Source organism: Ranitomeya imitator, chromosome 1 (genome assembly GCF_032444005.1).
Source record: "Ranitomeya imitator isolate aRanImi1 chromosome 1, aRanImi1.pri, whole genome shotgun sequence".
Taxonomy (NCBI): Eukaryota; Metazoa; Chordata; class Amphibia; order Anura; family Dendrobatidae; genus Ranitomeya; species Ranitomeya imitator.
This window is the reverse complement of record NC_091282.1, coordinates 1,029,021,192-1,029,042,570: the sequence shown is the minus strand read 5'-3', so window position 1 is coordinate 1,029,042,570 and position 21,379 is coordinate 1,029,021,192.

Here is a 21,379-nt window from a genome sequence, read left to right as displayed (position 1 = left end):
CTTTTATGCAGATGGTAGTTTGGAAGATTGTTCAGGATTCTCCAAAACCTCTTAATTTTATGAAGTCTGTAGGGAGTAGATGGTAGCAGATGGAAAAGACACTTCTTTGGTTTCCCAGTAAATTGTGGGATTTTAAGTTTATAGCCTTGACATCCTTAGGATGATTGGAAAATGTGGAGATGAGATTAACAAGGAGGATTAGACCTCCAGGGATTCAAGCTTGAGGAGGCTATTTTCCATATTCCAGGTGCCTTCTGGGAAAAGCGAAGAGTCTCCCTAAGCTAGAAGATCGTTGGGTACAGCCGGGACCAGCTGATTGGAAAGCATCACCAAACCAGGGATTCAAGCTTGAGGAGGCTAATTTGCATATTCCAGGTGCCTTCTGGGAAAAGCGAAGAGTCTCCCTAAGCTAGAAGATCGTTGGGTACAGCCGGGACCAACTGATTGGAAAGCATCACCAAACCAGGGATTCAAGCTTGAGGAGGCTAATTTGCATATTCCAGGTGCCTTCTGGGAAAAGCGAAGAGTCTCCCTAAGCTAGAAGATCGTTGGGTACAGCCGGGACCAGCTGATTGGAAAGCATCACCAAACCAGGGATTCAAGCTTGAGGAGGCTAATTTGCATATTCCAGGTGCCTTCTGGGAAAAGCGAAGAGTCTCCCTAAGCTAGAAGATCATTGGGTACAGCCGGGACCAGCTGATTGGAAAGCATCACCAAACCAGGGATTCAAGCTTGAGGAGGCTAATTTGCATATTCCAGGTGCCTTCTGGGAAAAGCGAAGAGTCTCCCTAAGCTAGAAGATCGTTGGGTACAGCCGGGACCAGCTGATTGGAAAGCATCACCAAACCAGGGATTCAAGCTTGAGGAGGCTAATTTGCATATTCCAGGTGCCTTCTGGGAAAAGCGAAGAGTCTCCCTAAGCTAGAAGATCGTTGGGTACAGCCGGGACCAGCTGATTGGAAAGCATCACCAAACCAGGGATTCAAGCTTGAGGAGGCTAATTTGCATATTCCAGGTGCCTTCTGGGAAAAGCGAAGAGTCTCCCTAAGCTAGAAGATCGTTGGGTACAGCCGGGACCAGCTGATTGGAAAGCATCACCAAACCAGGGATTCAAGCTTGAGGAGGCTAATTTGCATATTCCAGGTGCCTTCTGGGAAAAGCGAAGAGTCTCCCTAAGCTAGAAGATCGTTGGGTACAGCCGGGACCAGCTGATTGGAAAGCATCACCAAACCAGGGATTCAAGCTTGAGGAGGCTAATTTGCATATTCCAGGTGCCTTCTGGGAAAAGCGAAGAGTCTCCCTAAGCTAGAAGATCGTTGGGTACAGCCGGGACCAGCTGATTGGAAAGCATCACCAAACCAGGGATTCAAGCTTGAGGAGGCTAATTTGCATATTCCAGGTGCCTTCTGGGAAAAGCGAAGAGTCTCCCTAAGCTAGAAGATCGTTGGGTACAGCCGGGACCAGCTGATTGGAAAGCATCACCAAACCAGGGATTCAAGCTTGAGGAGGCTAATTTGCATATTCCAGGTGCCTTCTGGGAAAAGCGAAGAGTCTCCCTAAGCTAGAAGATCGTTGGGTACAGCCGGGACCAGCTGATTGGAAAGCATCACCAAACCAGGGATTCAAGCTTGAGGAGGCTAATTTGCATATTCCAGGTGCCTTCTGGGAAAAGCGAAGAGTCTCCCTAAGCTAGAAGATCGTTGGGTACAGCCGGGACCAGCTGATTGGAAAGCATCACCAAACCAGGGATTCAAGCTTGAGGAGGCTAATTTGCATATTCCAGGTGCCTTCTGGGAAAAGCGAAGAGTCTCCCTAAGCTAGAAGATCGTTGGGTACAGCCGGGACCAGCTGATTGGAAAGCATCACCAAACCAGGGATTCAAGCTTGAGGAGGCTAATTTGCATATTCCAGGTGCCTTCTGGGAAAAGCGAAGAGTCTCCCTAAGCTAGAAGATCGTTGGGTACAGCCGGGACCAGCTGATTGGAAAGCATCACCAAACCAGGGATTCAAGCTTGAGGAGGCTAATTTGCATATTCCAGGTGCCTTCTGGGAAAAGCGAAGAGTCTCCCTAAGCTAGAAGATCGTTGGGTACAGCCGGGACCAGCTGATTGGAAAGCATCACCATACCAGGGATTCAAGCTTGAGGAGGCTAATTTGCATATTCCAGGTGCCTTCTGGGAAAAGCGAAGAGTCTCACTAAGCTAGAAGATCGTTGGGTACAGCCGGGACCAGCTGATTGGAAAGCATCACCAAACCAGGGATTCAAGCTTGAGGAGGCTAATTTGCATATTCCAGGTGCCTTCTGGGAAAAGCGAAGAGTCTCCCTAAGCTAGAAGATCGTTGGGTACAGCCGGGACCTTACGGCGCGCGAATTTTTGCCTGTAGGACATTATTGCAAGAGAGCTTGGCTGAGTAGATTACACAAGAAGGAAAACACACAGCAAGTCAGCAGGATCTAGGAGCAACATGGCATATGTGACAACCTACATGGTGAGCTGCAGCATGTGCTACATGTTCACAGATCGACCAGAAGAAGAATCAAATTTCACCTGTCAGAAGTGTAGACTAGTGGCCCTTTTAGAAGAAAAGGTGCGGGGTCTGGAAGAAAGAATAGCAACTTTGAAACTCATCAAAGAGAATGAAGACTTTCTAGACAGAACAGAAGCATCTCTACTGGTCACAGAAGGTGAAAAAAGTGTCAGAGAACCTCCAAAAGCAGATGAGTGGAAGCATGTGACCAAAAGAAGCAAGAAGACCATGGAGAAATCACCAACCACACAACTAAAGAACCGATATCAAATCTTTGTAGAGGATGAAGATGGCACACCTAAGGATGAAGCAATACCAGCAAGCAAAAAAGAAAAGGGCACACAGCAACAAGTGACAGCAAAAAGTACAGCCAAGAAGCAACGAAGAGTGGTGGTGGTGGGAGACTCACTACTGAGAGGCACAGAAGCAGCCATCTGCAGACCGGACATAACTGCAAGAGAAGTATGCTGCCTTCCAGGTGCGATGATCAAGGATGTGACCGATAGGATACCAAAGCTCTTTAGCTCCAAGGACGTCCACCCATTTCTTCTGATACATGTTGGCACCAATGACACGGCAAGGAAGGACCTACCGACAATCTGCAAAGACTTTGAAGAGTTGGGGAAGAAAGTAAAGGAACTGGATGCACAGGTAGTTTTTTCTTCTATCCTTCCAGTAGACGGGCATGGCACCAGGAGATGGAACAGGATCCTTGATGCAAACAACTGGCTAAGACGATGGTGCAGACAACAAGGATTCGGATTCCTGGACCACGGTGTGAATTACTTGTACGATGGACTCCTCGCCAGAGACGGACTACACCTCAACAAACCTGGGAAACACACATTCGCCAGAAGACTCGCTACACTCATCAGTAGGGCGTTAAACTAGAAGAAGAGGGGACGGGAAGAAAAACATTAGACTTGAACAAAGAAGATCCAGGAAAACATACTCAGAAGGGAGGTAAGAACATTTCTAAAACAATCCACAGTGAGGAGATTGGAACAAAACAAAATCCTCTAAACTGCATGCTCGCAAACGCCAGAAGCCTGACAAACAAGATGGAAGAACTAGAAGCAGAAAGGTAACTTTGGCATAGTGGGAATAACCGAGACATGGTTAGATGAAAGCTATGACTGGGCAGTTAACTTACAGGGTTACAGTCTGTTTAGAAAGGATCGTAAAAATCGGAGAGGAGGAGGGGTTTGTCTCTATGTAAAGTCTTGTCTAAAGTCCACTTTAAGGGAGGATATTAGCGAAGGAAATGAGGATGTCGAGTCCATATGGGTCGAAATTCATGGAGGGAAAAATGGTAACAAAATTCTCATTGGGGTCTGTTACAAACCCCCAAATATAACAGAAACCATGGAAAGTCTACTTCTAAAGCAGATAGATGAAGCTGCAACCCATAATGAGGTCCTGGTTATGGGGGGCTTTAACTACCCGGATATTAACTGGGAAACAGAAACCTGTGAAACCCATAAAGGCAACAGGTTTCTGCTAATAACCAAGAAAAATTATCTTTCACAATTGGTGCAGAATCCAACCAGAGGAGCAGCACTTTTAGACCTAATACTATCTAATAGACCTGACAGAATAACAAATCTGCAGGTGGTCGGGCATCTAGGAAATAGCGACCACAATATTGTACAGTTTCACCTGTCTTTCACTAGGGGGACTTGTCAGGGATAGGGTTGAGCGAAACGGGTCGAACATTTTCAAAAGTCGCCGACTTTTGGCTAAGTCGGGGTTTCATGAAACCCGATCCGACCCCTGTGCGGGGTCGGCCATGCGGTACGCGACTTTCGCGCCAAAGTCGCGTTTCAATGACGCGAAAAGCGCCATTTCTCAGCCAATGAAGGTAAACGCAGAGTGTGGGCAGCGTGATGACATAGGTCCTGGTCCCCACCATCTTAGAGAAGGGCATTGCAGTGATTGGCTTGCTGTCTGCGACGTCACAGGGGCTATAAAGAGGCGTTCCCGCCGACCGCCATCTTACTGCTGCTGATCTGAGCTTAGGGAGAGGTTGCTGCCGCTTTGTCAGAAGCAGGGATAGCGTTAGGCAGGGTCCATTAACCACAAAACCGCTTGTGCTGCAGCGATTTGCACTGTCCAACACCACCCTCGGTGTGCAGGGACAGTGGAAGTTTTTTTTTTTTTTTTTTTCCCCTCAGCGCTGTAGCTCATTGGGCTGCCCTAGAAGGCTCCCTGATAGCTGCATTGCTGTGTGTACGCCGCTGTGCAAACCAACTGCTTTTTTCAAAGCACAAATCCTCTTGTTCCTTCCTTTCTGCACAGCTATCTTTTTTGTTTGTCCACACTTTTTATTTCATTTGTGCATCAGTCCACTCCTTATTGCTGCCTGCCATACCTGGCTGAGATTACTGCAGGCAGGGAGATAGTAGCTGCCTGCCATACCTGGCTGAGATTACTGCAGGCAGGGAGATAGTAATTGTAGGACATTCCCTGTTTTTTTTTTTTTTTTGGTGGGAGATTAAGATTGGCAATTTGGCATTTCTGCTAGAGTGCCATCCCTGTGTGTGCCATCTCTCTCACATAGTGGGCCATAGAAAGCCTTTTCATTTTTCTGTATTTTTTTTTGTGGGGTGTATAAATTCTCCCTGATAAAAATACAGTGGGAGATTAATATTGGCCTTTGGGCTTGTGTGCCAGTCCTGAGTGTGCCATCTCTCTCACAAATAGTGGGCCATAGAAAGCCTATTTTATTTTTTTTTGGGTTTTATAAATTCTCCCTGAAAAAAAGGGAGATTAATATTGGCCTCTGGGCTTGTGTGCCAGTCCTGAGCGTGCCATCTGTGCCAGCCCTGAGCGTGCCATCTCTCTCACAAATAGTGGGCCATAGAAAGCCTATTTAATTTTTTTTTTGGTTTTATAAATTCTCCCTGAAAAAAAGGGAGATTAATATTGGCCTCTGGGCTTGTGTGCCAGTCCTGAGCGTGCCATCTGTGCCAGCCCTGAGCGTGCCATCTCTCTCACAAATAGTGGGCCATAGAAAGCCTATTTAATTTTTTTTTTGTTTTATAAATTTTCCCTGAAAAAAGGGAGATTAATATTGGCCTCTGGGCTTGTGTGCCAGTTGTGAGCGTGCCATCTGTGCCAGTCCTGAGCGTGCCATCTCTCTCACAAATAGTGGGCCATAGAAAGCCTATTTAATTTTTTTTTTGGTTTTATAAATTTTCCCTGAAAAAAGGGAGATTAATATTGGCCTCTGGGCTTGTGTGCCAGTTGTGAGCGTGCCATCTGTGCCAGTCCTGAGCGTGCCATCTCTCTCACAAATAGTGGGCCATAGAAAGCCTATTTAAATATTTTTTTGGTTTTATAAATTCTCCCAGAAAAAAAGGGAGATTAATATTGGCCTCTGGGCTTCTGTGCCAGTCCTGAGCGTGCCATCTGTGCCAGTCCTGAGCGTCCCATCTCTCTCACAAATAGTGGGCCATAGAAAGCCTATTTTTTTTTTTTTTTGGGTTTTAGAAATTCTCCCTGGAAAAAAAAAGGGAGATTAATATTGCCCTTTGGGCTTGTGTGCCAGTACTAAGCGTTCCATCTCTCTCTCTCTCTCAGTCAGTGGGCCATAGAACGCCTATTTTTGGTTTTATTTGTTTTCTAAATTCTCCCTGAAAAAATCATTTTATTTTATTTGGTTTCTAAATTCTTCCTGATAAAATCATATTTTTTTTATTATTTTTTTTTCTAAAGTCTCCCTGAAAAAAAAAAAAAAAAACAGTGGGAGATTAATATTGGCCTTTCTGCTTGTGTGCCAGTCTTGACTCCTGGGTGCGTCATCTCTCAGTCAGTGGGCCATAGAACGCCTATTTTTGGTTTTATTTGTTTTCTAAATTCTCCCTGAAAAAATCATTTTATTTTATTTGGTTTCTAAATTCTTCCTGATAAAATCATATTTTTTTTATTATTTTTTTTCTAAAGTCTCCCTGAAAAAAAAAAAAAAAAAACAACCAAAAAAAACAGTGGGAGATTAATATTGGCCTTTCTGCTTGTGTGCCAGTCTTGACTCCTGGGTGTGCCATCTCTCTCTCTCTCTCTCTCTCTCTCTCTCCAATTGTGGTCCATAGAAAGCCTATATTTTTTTTCCTTGATTTGGGTTCTAAAATCTACCAGAGAAAATAACTACATCAATCATTGGTAGAAAAATATTGGCCTCTGGGTTTGTGTGCCACTCCTGACTCCTGTGTCCGTCATCTCTCAGTCAGTGGGCCATAGAACGCCTATTTTTGTTTTTATTTGTTTTATAAATTCTCCCTGAAAAAATCATTTTATTTTATTTGGTTTCTAAATTCTTCCTGATAAAATCATATTTTTTTTATTATTTTTTTTTCTAAAGTCTCCCTGAAAAAAAAAAAAAAAAAAAAAACAAACAAAAAAAACAGTGGGAGATTAATATTGGCCTTTCTGCTTGTGTGCCAGTCTTGACTCCTGGGTGTGCCATCTCTCTCTCTCTCTCTCTCTCTCTCTCTCCAATTGTGGTCCATAGAAAGCCTATATTTTTTTTCCTTGATTTGGGTTCCAAAATCTACCAGAGAAAATAACTACATCAATCATTGGTAGAAAAATATTGGCCTCTGGGCTTGTGTGCCACTCCTGACTCCTGTGTGCGTCATCTCTCAGTCAGTGGGCCATAGAACGCCTATTTTTGTTTTTATTTGTTTTATAAATTCTCCCTGGAAAAATCATTTTATTTTATTTGGTTTCTAAATTCTTCCTGATAAAATCATATTTTTTTTATTATTTTTTTTTCTAAAGTCTCCCTGAAAAAAAAAAAAAACAAAAAAAAAAAACAAAACCCCCCAAAAAATGGGAGATTAATATTGGCCTTTCTGCTTGTGTGCCAGTCTTGACTCCTGGGTGTGCCATCTCTCTCTCTCTCTCTCTCTCTCTCTCTCTCTCCAATTGTGGTCCATAGAAAGCCTACATTTTTTTTCCTTGATTTGGGTTCCAAAATCTACCAGAGAAAATAACTCCATCAATCATTGGTAGAAAAATATTGGCCTCTGGGCTTGTGTGCCACTCCTGATTCCTGTGTGCGTCATCTCTCACTCAGTGGCCCATAGAAAGCATATAGTTTGTTACATTTGTTTTCTAAATTCTCCCTGCAAAAATCTATTTTTTTTTTTTTGGGGGGTTTCTAAAGTGTTCCTGAAAAATATAAAAATAAAAAAAAAATAATAGTGTGACATTAATATTAACATTTGTGCTTCAGTGACAGTCCTGCGTGTGGGGCATCTCTCTAATTTGCAGCCACCAAAAAAAGAGTGTGTAACATTGGGCCTGATTTTCGCTGTGGTCTCACCAACCTGTAAAGGGGTAGCTAAATCATACTGAAGTTATAGCTCACCGTGTAAGTTGTGTGACTGCAACAAATAACGTTAGTTTGGTTACGTTTTTAAAACAATGAGGAAGTCTAGTGGAAGAGGTCGTGGCCGGGGGCGTTCATTGTCAGCTGGTAATGAGGGTAGTGGTAGTGGTGGAGCATCAGGTGGTCGTGGGGAAAAAAATATTGCACCTAAGTCTGGAGCTGTGGAGCCAGGTTCGTCGTCCGGCTACACAAGGCCTCGAACGCTCCCTTTTCTGGGATTAGGAAAACCGCTTTTAAAGCCGGAGCAGCAAGAGCAAGTTTTGGCTTATCTTGCTGACTCAGCCTCTAGCTCTTTTGCCTCCTCTCGTGAAACTGGTAAAAGTAAAAGCAGCGCGTCGTTAGTGGATGTTCACGGTCAGGGACAAGTCACTTCCTTGTCCTCTTCAGCAAAAACAACAACAGAGAAGAATGCAGCAGGCGACACAATGGGTTACTCCATGGAGCTCTTTACACATACCGTCCCTGGCTTAGAAAGTGAAGCAGTTAACAGTCCATGCCCATTACAAGTTGAATCTGACATGGAGTGCACTGACGCACAGCCACAGCCAGACTACTATGCTGGTCCTTTGACTCAGACCACAACATTGCCCTCGCAGGGTGCTGATCAAGAATCAGACCCTGATGAGACTATGTTGCCCCATCACGAACGCTATACCACCGAACGACACGGTGACACAGACGAAGTTGCGCAGGAGGTACAAGAAGAGTTATTAGATGACCCAGTTCTTGACCCCGATTGGCAGCCATTGGGGGAACAGGGTGCAGGCGGCAGCAGTTCTGAAGCAGAGGAGGAGGAGGGGCCGCAGCAGGCATCAACATCGCCACAGGTTCCATCTGCCGGGCCCGTATCTTGCCCAAAACGCGTGGCAAAGCCAAAACCTGGTGGAGGACAGCGTGGCCATCCGGTTAAAGCTCAGTCTGCAATGCCTGAAAAGGTATCCGATGCTAGAAAGAGTGCAGTCTGGCATTTTTTTAAACAACATCCAATTGATCAGCGCAAAGTCATCTGTCAAAAATGTTCTACTTCCTTAAGCAGAGGTCAGAATCTGAAAAGTCTCAATACTAGTTGCATGCATAGACATTTAACCACCATGCATTTGAAAGCTTGGACTAACTACCAAACGTCCCTTAAGGTTGTTGCACCCTCGGCCAATGAAGCTAGTCATCAACGCAACATCCCTTCCGGCAGTGTAGGACCACCATTTAGCGCACCACCTGCTGTATCTGTGCAGGTATCTTTGCCAGGCCAAAGCAGTCAGGGTCAGGGAATCACCAGTTTCGTAGTAGGAAACACTGCATCTAGGGCACCGGCGGCAACAATACCATCTCCCACCGTCTCTCAGTCTGCCATGTCCACCGGCACCCCCGCTAGTTCCACGATCTCCAGCTCTCCAGTCCAGCTCACCCTACATGAGACTATGGTTAGAAAAAGGAAATACTTAGCCTTGCATCCGCGTACACAGGGTTTGAACGCCCACATAGCTTGACTAATCTCGTTAGAGATGATGCCCTACCGGTTAGTTGAAAGCGAAGCTTTCAAAGACCTGATGGACTACGCTGTACCACGCTACGAGCTACCCAGTCGACACTTTTTTTCCAGAAAAGCCATCCCAGCCCTCCACCAGCATGTTAAAGAGCGCATCGTCCATGCACTCAGGCAATCTGTGAGCACAAAGGTGCACCTGACAACAGATGCATGGACCAGTAGGCATGGCCAGGGACGTTACGTGTCCATCACGGCACACTGGGTAAATGTGGTGGATTCAGGGTCCACAGGGGACAGCAAGTTTGGGACAGTTCTGCCTAGCCCACGGTCTAGTAAACAGTTGTCTGTAGCCGTTCGCACCCCCTCCTCCTCCTCCTCCTCCTCGTCCTCCTGCAGAAGCAAGAGCTCGTCCACAGACCGCAGTCGCACAAACACTCCATCCGCACCTGCCACTGTTGCACACCAGGTCTCCCATTATGGGGCAGCTACTGGCATACGTCAGCAGGCTGTATTGGCTATGAAGTGTTTGGGCGACAATAGACACACCGCGGAAGTTCTGTCCGAGTTCTTGCAGCAAGAAACGCAGTCGTGGCTGGGCACTGTAGATCTTGAGGCAGGCAAGGTAGTGAGTGATAACGGAAGGAATTTCATGGCTGCCATCTCCCTTTCCCAACTGAAACACATTCCTTGCCTGGCTCACACCTTAAACCTGGTGGTGCAGTGCTTCCTGAAAAGTTATCCGGGGTTATCCGACCTGCTCCTCAAAGTGCGTGGACTTTGCGCACATATCCGCCGTTCGCCTGTACACTCCAGCCGTATGCAGACCTATCAGCGTTCTTTGAACCTTCCCCAGCATCGCCTAATCATAGACGTTGCAACAAGGTGGAACTCAACACTGCACATGCTTCAGAGACTGTGCGAACAGAGGCGGGCTGTTATGTTTTTGTGGGAGGATACACATACACGGGCAGGCAGTAGGATGGCAGACATGGAGTTGTCAGGTGTGCAGTGGTCGAAGATTCAAGACATGTGTCAAGTCCTTCAGTGTTTTGAGGAATGCACACGGCTGGTTAGTGCAGACAACGCCATAATAAGCATGAGCATCCCCCTAATGCGTCTGCTGATGCAAAGTTTGACGCACATAAAGGATCAGGCGTCTGCACCAGAGGAAGAGGAAAGCCTTGATGACAGTCAGCGATTGTCTGGTCAGGGCAGTGTACATGACGAGGTACCGGGCGAAGAGGAGGTGGAGGATGAGGAGGATGATGGGGATGAGTATATTTTTAATGAGGAAGCTTTCCCGGGGGCACGGGAAATTGGTGGCGTGGCAAGGCCGGGTTCTGGTTTTTTGAGGGACACAAGTGACGTAGATTTGCCTGCAACTGCCCCTCAACCAAGCACAACCGCAGATTTGACAACGGGAACTTTGGCCCACATGGCGGATTATGCCTTGCGTATCCTCAAAAGGGACACACGCATTACAAAAATGATGAACGATGACGATTACTGGTTGGCCTGCCTCCTTGATCCTCGCTATAAAGGCAAATTGCAAAATATTATGCCACATGAGAACTTGGAACTAATATTAGCAACAAAACAATCAACTCTTGTTGACCGTTTGCTTCTGGCATTCCCTGCACACAGCGCCCGTGATCGTTCTCACACGAGCTCCAGGGGCCAGCAGACCAGAGGTGTTAGAGGGGCAGAAATCAGAAGTGGCGTTGGCCAGAGGGGTTTTCTGACCAGGTTGTGGAGTGATTTTTCTATGACCGCAGACAGGACAGGTACTGCAGCATCAATTCAAAGTGACAGGAGACAACATTTGTCCAGTATGGTTACAAACTATTTTTCATCCCTTATCGACGTTCTCCCTCAACCGTCATTCCCATTTGATTACTGGGCATCCAAATTAGACACCTGGCCAGAATTGGCAGAATATGCATTGCAGGAGCTTGCTTGCCCGGCAGCTAGTGTCCTATCAGAAAGAGTATTCAGTGCTGCAGGTTCAATACTAACATAAAAAAGGACTCGTCTGGCTACCCAAAATGTAGATGATCTAACCTTCATTAAAATGAACCACAACTGGATTTCAAAATCTTTTGCCCCACCCTGCCCGGCTGACACCTAGCTTTCCTATGAAAAGGTCTTGCCTGTGGACTATTCTGAATGACTTTTCCAATCTCGTAATTTTCTTCACCTGATTGTCCAGCATACGACATGTTTCCACCTCACGAAATGGCCAAACTCCCCACACGGGGCCGTGCTATCGCCACTTTGCGCTTGGACCCTTGAGAGTGCTGTTTGTCTGAAGAGGTGGGTGTGGCCGCTTTTGGTCGACGGCACTGCCACTGGGTCCCTCATAGTACAATAAAGTGTCTCTGGCGGTGGTGGTGCGCACCCAACGTCAGACACACCGTTGTAATATGAGGGGCCCTGTGCCTGTACCGCCGGCCACAAGACAGTTCCCCCCCCAGCTCAAACAGTGCTCTACCACTAGCAAAATTATCTCTCACAGCTTCACCAATGTGTAGTCTAGGCGCTGACATCCTTCAATGCCTGGCACTGACAATACCATTGTTTTGACATTTTTGTTATGTTAGGCCTTCGAAGCCTGTCTGCGGTCCCTTCTTTCTACAACTACTACACTGACCAGGCCACTGCTGGCCGTGTTACCCTGGAACCAATTTAAAAGTGCCTACAGTCAGCCCAATTTTGTTATGTTAGGCCTTCGAAGACTGTCTGCCGTCACTCCTTCCACTAGACTTCCACTGACCATACACTGCTGCCCATGTACCCCTGGAACCAATTTAAAGTGCCTACAGCCAGCCCAATTTTGTTATGTTAGGCCTTCGAAGCCTGTCTGCGGTCACTCCTTCCACTAGACTTCCACTGACCAGACCACTGCTGCCCGTGTACCCCTGCAACCAATTTAAAAGTGCCTACAGCCAGCCCAAGTTTGTTATGTTAGGCCTTGGAAGCCTGTCTGCGGTCACTCCTTCCACTAGACTTCCACTGACCAGACCACTGCTGCCCGTGTACCCCTGGAACCAATTTAAAAGTGCCTACAGCCAGCCCAAGTTTGTTATGTTAGGCCTTCGAAGCCTGTCTGCGGTCACTCCTTCCACTAGACTTCCACAGACCAGACCACTGCTGCCCGTGTACCCCTGGAACCAATTTAAAAGTGCCTACAGCCAGCCCAAGTTTGTTATGTTAGGCCTTGGAAGCCTGTCTGCGGTCACTCCTTCCACTAGACTTCCACTGACCAGACCACTGCTGCCCGTGTACCCCTGGAACCAATTTAAAAGTGCCTACAGCCAGCCCAAGTTTGTTATGTTAGGCCTTCGAAGCCTGTCTGCGGTCACTCCTTCCACTAGACTTCCACAGACCAGACCACTGCTGCCCGTGTACCCCTGGAACCAATTTAAAAGTGCCTACAGCCAGCCCAAGTTTGTTATGTTAGGCCTTGGAAGCCTGTCTGCGGTCACTCCTTCCACTAGACTTCCACAGACCAGACCACTGCTGCCCGTGTACCCCTGGAACCAATTTAAAAGTGCCTACAGCCAGCCCAAGTTTGTTATGTTAGGCCTTGGAAGCCTGTCTGCGGTCACTCCTTCCACTAGACTTCCACTGACCAGACCACTGCTGCCCGTGTACCCCTGGAACCAATTTAAAAGTGCCTACAGCCAGCCCAAGTTTGTTATGTTAGGCCTTCGAAGCCTGTCTGCGGTCACTCCTTCCACTAGACTTCCACAGACCAGACCACTGCTGCCCGTGTACCCCTGGAACCAATTTAAAAGTGCCTACAGCCAGCCCAAGTTTGTTATGTTAGGCCTTGGAAGCCTGTCTGCGGTCACTCCTTCCACTAGACTTCCACTGACCATACACTGCTGCCCATGTACCCCTGGAACAAATTTAAAAGTGCCTACAGCCAGCCCAAGTTTGTTATGTTAGGCCTTCGAAGCCTGTCTGCGTCCCGTTCTTTCAACTACAACTACACTGACCAGGCCACTGATGGCCGTGTTCCCCTGGAACCAATTTTAACTTGCCTACAGCCAGCCCAATGTTAGGCCTTTGATGCCTGTCTGCCGTCACTCCTTCCACTAGGCCTCCACTGACCTGTCTATTGCTGCCCGTGTACCCCTTGAACCAACATCATTAAATATAAAAAAAATTAATTTGATTATAAAAAATAAGATCGTGTTGAGATCTCAAATGCAGACATTTTAACAATCAAAACAAACACACAACAAATATCTGGAACTGTACTACAAAGGTCCAACAGCTACAATTTCTTTCTCCTGCAAGAAGTTAACTGAAAGTTTTTTGGAGTTGTTAACACAGATATGGCATCCACCGAGTGTTGTCCTGTCGCGTCTCCTTTAAATTATTTCCAATAAGATGTTAAACTATTAATTTAATAAAATCAATAATTAAAAAAATAATTGAGTAAGTCAAAAGCACATTGCAAATAAACATTAATTACAAATCAAGAAGCATGGCGCGTCCGAGGGTGAGTAGATACCGAATAAGAATATAATCACCCTCGGACGCGCAATGCTTATTTACAACAGCCTTCCATCCTAAGAATCAGCCCTTCCGTGGTGTAGAGAGAGGTTGTGTTACACTCCAAGGTGTTCCCCAGGTTGCCTTTCCTGAGCTTCGATCTTCCGGCTCTCGTTTAGTAGCTGTTGGAAACTACGCTGCATTAGGCCTACTAATTGTGTATGGGTGAAACAGTGGCGCATCTGCGGTCCCTCCTTCCACTAGGCCTCCACTGACCTGTCTACTGCGGCCCGTGTACCCCTTGAACCAACCTAATAAAATATTTAAAAAATTAATTTGATTATAAAAAATAAGATCGTGTTGAGATCTCAAATGCAGACATTTTAACAATCAAAACAAACACACAACAAATATCTGGAACTGTACTACAAAGGTCCAACAGCTACAATTTCTTTCTCCTGCAAGAAGTTAACTGAAAGTTTTTTGGAGTTGTTAACACAGATATGGCATCCACCGAGTGTTGTCCTGTCGCGTCTCCTTTAAATTATTTCCAATAAGATGTTAAACTATTAATTTAATAAAATCAATAATTAAAAAAATAATTGAGTAAGTCAAAAGCACATTGCAAATAAACATTAATTACAAATCAAGAAGCATGGCGCGTCCGAGGGTGAGTAGATACCGAATAAGAATATAATCACCCTCGGACGCGCAATGCTTATTTACAACAGCCTTCCTTCCTAAGAATCAGCCCTTTCGTGGTGTAGAGAGAGGTTGTGTTACACTCCAAGGTGTTCCCCGGGTTGCCTTTCATGAGCTTCGATCTTCCGGCTCTCGTTTAGTAGTTGGTGGAAAAGTACACAGCATTAGGCCTACAAAATGGGTATGGGGTGGAGAGAGATGGTGTGTTACACTCCAAGGTGTTCCCCAGGTTGCCTTTCCTGAGCTTCGATCTTCATGCTCTCGTTTAGTAGGTGTCGGAAAGTAGGCTGCATTAGGCCTACAAATTGGGTATGGGGTGGAGAGAGATGGTGTGTTACACTCCAAGGTGTTCCCCAGGTTTCCTTGCCATTGCTTCGGTCTTCCGACTCTCGTTTAGTAGTTGTAGAAAAGTACACAGCATTAGGCCTACAAAATGGGTATGGGGTGGAGAGAGATGGTGTGTTACACTCCAAGGTGTTCCCCAGGTTGCCTTTCCTGAGCTTCGATCTTCATGCTCTCGTTTAGTAGGTGTCGGAAAGTAGGCTGCATTAGGCCTAAAAAATGGGGAATGGGGTGGAGAGAGATGGTGTGTTACACTCCAAGGTGTTCCCCAGGTTTCCTTGCCATTGCTTCGGTCTTCCGACTCTCGTTTAGTAGTTGTAGAAAAGTACACTGCATTAGGCCTAAAAAATGGGTATGGGGTGGAGAGAGATGGTGTGTTACACTCCAAGGTGTTCCCCAGGTTGCCTTTCCTGAGCTTCGATCTTCATGCTCTCGTTTAGTAGGTGTCGGAAAGTAGGCTGCATTAGGCCTACAAATTGGGTATGGGGTGGAGAGAGATGGTGTGTTACACTCCAAGGTGTTCCCCAGGTTTCATTGCCATTGCTTCGGTCTTCCGACTCTCGTTTAGTAGTTGTAGAAAAGTACACAGCATTAGGCCTACAAAATGGGTATGGGGTGGAGAGAGATGGTGTGTTACACTCCAAGGTGTTCCCCAGGTTGCCTTTCCTGAGCTTCTATCTTCAGGCTCTCATTAAATTGTGGTTAAATGGAACAACTGCATTTGGCGTACTAGTTGGTTTGGGGCCTACTATCGGTGTCTGCCACTCCTTGCTGTTCTCCTCCACTGAACAAAGCTGTGCCGCCTGTTTACTACGGTTGCCAATTTTGAACTGCATTTCGACTACTTACTGATTTGGCCCTACTCTCTGTGTCAGCCTCTCATTCCAGTTGTCCTCCACTGCAATGCCCCCTGGTTATTCCTGTGTTACCAATTTTGAACTGCATTTAGCCCACTTTCTTCTTTGGGCCTATATCTGTGTTTCCACTTCATCGTGCCCATTGCCCAGCCAGTGATAGATGAGTCTGCTGGTACATTGACCCATAACGCAACATTCCCCGTGCACGCTACACAACAACATTGTGACCCTGCTGAAAGTCAGGTTGCTCTTCCCGCATACCATACCACCTTACACGGGGACAAAGAGGAAGGTGCAGATGAAAGTGCAGGTTCCTTCATCAGGTGGGGGGAGGAATACTAGTTGGCGACGTCACTGGCACAGGGCCTCTCATAGTACGCAAAAGTGTTGCTGCCGGTGGGAGGCGCCCCCGCCGTGCAAACACACCGCTGTACTTTGAGGGGCCCTGTGCCAGTGCCAATGCCAACGAGTGGGCCCCCCCTGCTTGCTCAGGTTCACAGCACTTGCAAAGTTGAAATACTTACCTCTCCCTGCTCCACTGCCGTGACGTGGTCCAGATTTCCTGGGCCCACTAATTACTTGAACCAGCCCTACCCCCCACAACTTTAGCCAAATGACCCCCAATTTCAAATGCCTTCCAATTATTATAAGGTAAATTACGCTTGACAAGCTTCATTAAGAAGAATGGATGGTTTTGACATTAAAATGGGCACTCTAGGTGTTTTCCTGGCCCCCACTCACTGCCGACTATGCTGCCCCATTGACTTGCATTGGGTTTCGTGTTTCGGTCGATCCCGACTTTACGTCATAATCGGCCGATTTCACTCGACCCGACTTTGGACATAGTCGGGTTTCGCAAAACCCGGCTCGACTCTAAAAAGGTCAAGGTCGCTCAACTCTAGTCAGGGAGTCACAAAAACACTGAACTTTAGGAAGGCAAAGTTTGACCTGCTTAGAGATGCCCTTAATCTGGTAGACTGGGACAATATCCTCAGAAATAAGAATACAGATAATAAATGGGAAATGTTTAAGAACATCCTAAATAGGCAGTGTAAGCGGTTTATACCTTGTGGGAATAAAAGGACTAGAAATAGGAAAAACCCAATGTGGCTAAACAAAGAAGTAAGACAGGCAATTAACAGTAAAAAGAAAGCATTTGCACTACTAAAGCAGGATGGCACCATTGAAGCTCTAAAAAACTATAGGGAGAAAAATACTTTATCTAAAAAACTAATTAAAGCTGCCAAAAAGGAAACAGAGAAGCACATTGCTAAGGAGAGTAAAACTAATCCCAAACTGTTCTTCAACTATATCAATAGTAAAAGAATAAAAACTGAAAATGTAGGCCCCTTAAAAAATAGTGAGGAAAGAATGGTTGTAGATGACGAGGAAAAAGCTAACATATTAAACACCTTCTTCTCCACGGTATTCACGGTGGAAAATGAAATGCTAGGTGAAATCCCAAGAAACAATGAAAACCCTATATTAAGGGTCACCAATCTAACCCAAGAAGAGGTGCGAAACCGGCTAAATAAGATTAAAATAGATAAATCTCCGGGTCCGGATGGCATACACCCACGAGTACTAAGAGAACTAAGTAATGTAATAGATAAACCATTATTTCTTATTTTTAGGGACTCTATAGCGACAGGGTCTGTTCCGCAGGATTGGCGCATAACAAATGTGATGCCAATATTCAAAAAGGGCTCTAAAAGTGAACCTGGAAATTATAGGCCAGTAAGTCTAACCTCTATTGTTGGTAAAATATTTGAAGGGTTTCTGAAGGATGTTATTCTGGATTATCTCAATGAGAATAACTGTTTAACTCCATATCAGCATGGGTTTATGAGAAATCGCTCCTGTCAAACCAATCTAATCAGTTTTTATGAAGAGGTAAGCTATAGGCTGGACCACGGTGAGTCATTGGACGTGGTATATCTCGATTTTTCCAAAGCGTTTGATACCGTGCCGCACAAGAGGTTGGTACACAAAATGAGAATGCTTGGTCTGGGGGAAAATGTGTGTAAATGGGTTAGTAACTGGCTTAGTGATAGAAAGCAGAGGGTGGTTATAAATGGTATAGTCTCTAACTGGGTCGCTGTGACCAGTGGGGTACCGCAGGGGTCAGTATTGGGACCTGTTCTCTTCAACATATTCATTAATGATCTGGTAGAAGGTTTACACAGTAAAATATCGATATTTGCAGATGATACAAAACTATGTAAAGCAGTTAATACAAGAGAAGATAGTATTCTGCTACAGATGGATCTGGATAAGTTGGAAACTTGGGCTGAAAGGTGGCAGATGAGGTTTAACAATGATAAATGTAAGGTTATACACATGGGAAGAAGGAATCAATATCACCATTACACACTGAATGGGAAACCACTGGGTAAATCTGACAGGGAGAAGGACTTGGGGATCCTAGTTAATGATAAACTTACCTGGAGCAGCCAGTGCCAGGCAGCAGCTGCCAAGGCAAACAGGATCATGGGGTGCATTAAAAGAGGTGTGGATACACATGATGAGAGCATTATACTGCCTCTGTACAAATCCCTAGTTAGACCGCACATGGAGTACTGTGTCCAGTTTTGGTCACCGGTGCTCAGGAAGGATATAATGGAACTAGAGAGAGTACAAAGGAGGGCAACAAAATTAATAAAGGGGATGGGAGAACTACAATACCCAGATAGATTAGCGAAATTAGGATTATTTAGTCTAGAAAAAAGACGACTGAGGGGCGATCTAATAACCATATATAAGTATATAAGGGGACAATACAAATATCTCGCTGAGGATCTGTTTATACCAAGGAAGGTGACGGGCACAAGGGGGCATTCTTTGCGTCTGGAGGAGAGAAGGTTTTTCCACCAACATAGAAGAGGATTCTTTACTGTTAGGGCAGTGAGAATCTGGAATTGCTTGCCTGAGGAGGTGGTGATGGCGAACTCAGTTGAGGGGTTCAAGAGAGGCCTGGATGTCTTCCTGGAGCAGAACAATATTGTATCATACAATTAGGTTCTGTAGAAGGACGTAGATCTGGGGATTTATTATGATGGAATATAGGCTGAACTGGATGGACAAATGTCTTTTTTCGGCCTTACTAACTATGTTACTATGTTACCTCATGGTGATTAGGTTCCATAACTATCTCCAAAGGTTCAGTCTCCAGAATAACTGGTACAGAGCTCAGTGGGGATCCATCAACAGTTTTCATATAATAGATGAAAGTCTATTTTGAATTTTCATCTCTTGTTTTTTGCAAAAAGAAATTTGCTCCTGAATCAACCATGGCAGGTATGGAAATCCATTGAGAATTGACTTGAAATTTGATAGGAGTGAAGCAGTAAAAATCCTTGTCTTTTTTTTAAATGTTCGGTGCAGGTAACTAGCTTGACACTCGTATTGTCGAGGCCTGGTGGGGAATAAACTCTTACCAATCACCCCTTCCCATCAACCCTATCACCCCAAATACTATACCCCCTTTAAAATAAACAATGACAACAATCTTTCTTTTTGGATAATTATGGCCACAGCAGCCTTTATTTATAAACAAGCAAACAATAATCATTAAAGTATAAATAACATTTTACACTTGCTGAGAGGAGTCCTTGAGGCTCCCCAAAAATCTGGTGATTACCAAAAATAAAGTGAACATAAAAATACCAACCATTACTCCCAGCCATTACCTCACTGGCTCAGGAGCACCAAAACCGCAAGGTTTCCAATGTTCACTTGAACTTCATGGAGATCCGACAACCCTTGCCTAAACTCCCCTCCACATTTCACGAGATCCAACCATATTAAACACCAAAAAGAGGAAACCATAAACCAATGGATCCCCAGACCAATTTTTACCAACCTCAAGGACTCCCCTCAACCGCCATAAGCCACCATGACCCAATAAATTCTTCAAACCCGATGATCACCAACCTCAATAAATAATTAAAGGGAACCTGTCCCCTGAATTTGGCAGGACTGGTTTTGGGTCATATGGGCGGAGTTTTCGGGTGTTTGATTCACCCTTTCCTTACCCGCTGGCTGCATGCTGGCTGCAATATTGGATTGAACTTCATTATCTGTCCTCCATAGTACATGCCTGCATAAGGCAAGATTGCACCTTGTGCAGGCGTGTACTATGGAGGACAGAGAATGAACTTCAATCCAATATTGCAGCCAGCGGGTAAGGAAAGGGTGAATCAAACACCCGAAAACTCCGCCTATATGACCCAAAACCAGTCCCGCCAAATTCAGGTGACAGAGTCCCTTTAAGGTGGGTCGGTGGGTCATACCAATCTCGACCCCAAAGAACAGGAAGGGGCCCAACCCCTAACCCAGCCCTATATAAGACCCCACTGTAAACCAATCCCTTAATTAAATATTGCCCACCCCTTCCAACCCCTTGTCATGCAGGCCTCCGCCCACGCCGTGGGGGAAGGTCAGCTTTGCTCCGGCCTTTTCTGTTACTATTGTGGAGCCAGGTTGAATTCCACTTATACAGTCTTCTGTCTGAATGATGTCATTAAGATTTATGGGAGCATCAGCCGGGGCTAGTTTATCTTTAAGCATGCTGGAAAGTCTGTTTTTAAATAAAGATAATTTTGCAACATTATTCCATTCAGTGTCAATCATCCACCGTCTGAATTCTGTGCTGTATTCTGCGACAAATCGTTTAACCTGACCTATAGCAATCAATGTAACTGAAGCTGTTGCATAACGATTAGAGTCATCAAACATCTGGCTCATGGCTACTTGAATGGCCTCTAAGCTTAGCATCGTGAGTTGCAATAAGGGGGCTGGCCCAGGCCAAAACTATATGTGTCAGTAACAAAATGATACATAGCACTTTCAATTCATCGCTAGAGAAGAGAGCCGGGTGTGCCTCGAAGTATAATCTAATCGTGAAACTGATCTGGTCGTAAAACTATCCAGGGCCGATACTGCAGATTGTCAGCTGTCATGTACAGCTGGCACCCTTGGGAATCGCCGCCTCTCAGCGGCACTATTCCCATATTACCTATTGCCATTTTAAAATGGCAATGAGGGATTAGTTACCCTTTAATGTCTGCTATTTTAATGCTTATCAGCGGTCGTTAAGTCGCTACTTGCAGCAGAATCCTACCTACTCAGAAATTCAGGCTTTAGCCTAAAGCTTTAGTCACACTAAACGACTTACCAATGATCACGACCAGCGATACGACCTGGCCGTGATCAATGGTAATTCGTTGTGTGGTCGCTGGGGAGCTGTCACACATACAGCTCTCTCCAGCGACCAACGATCAGGGGAACGACTTCGGCATCATTGAAACTGTCTTCAACGATGCCGAAGTCCCCCTGCAGCACCCGGGTAACCAGGGTAAACATCGGGTTACTAAGTGCAGGGCCGCGCTTAGTAACCCGATATTTACCCTGGTTACCATTGTAAAAGTAAAAAAAAAACACTACATACTCACATTCTGATGTCTGTCATGTCTCCCGCCAGCGTCCACAGGGTTAAAACTGCTTTAGGCAGGAGCGCTGCTAATGCACGTGCTGCTGCCGAGAGCTTCCCTGCAGTCACTGACTTGT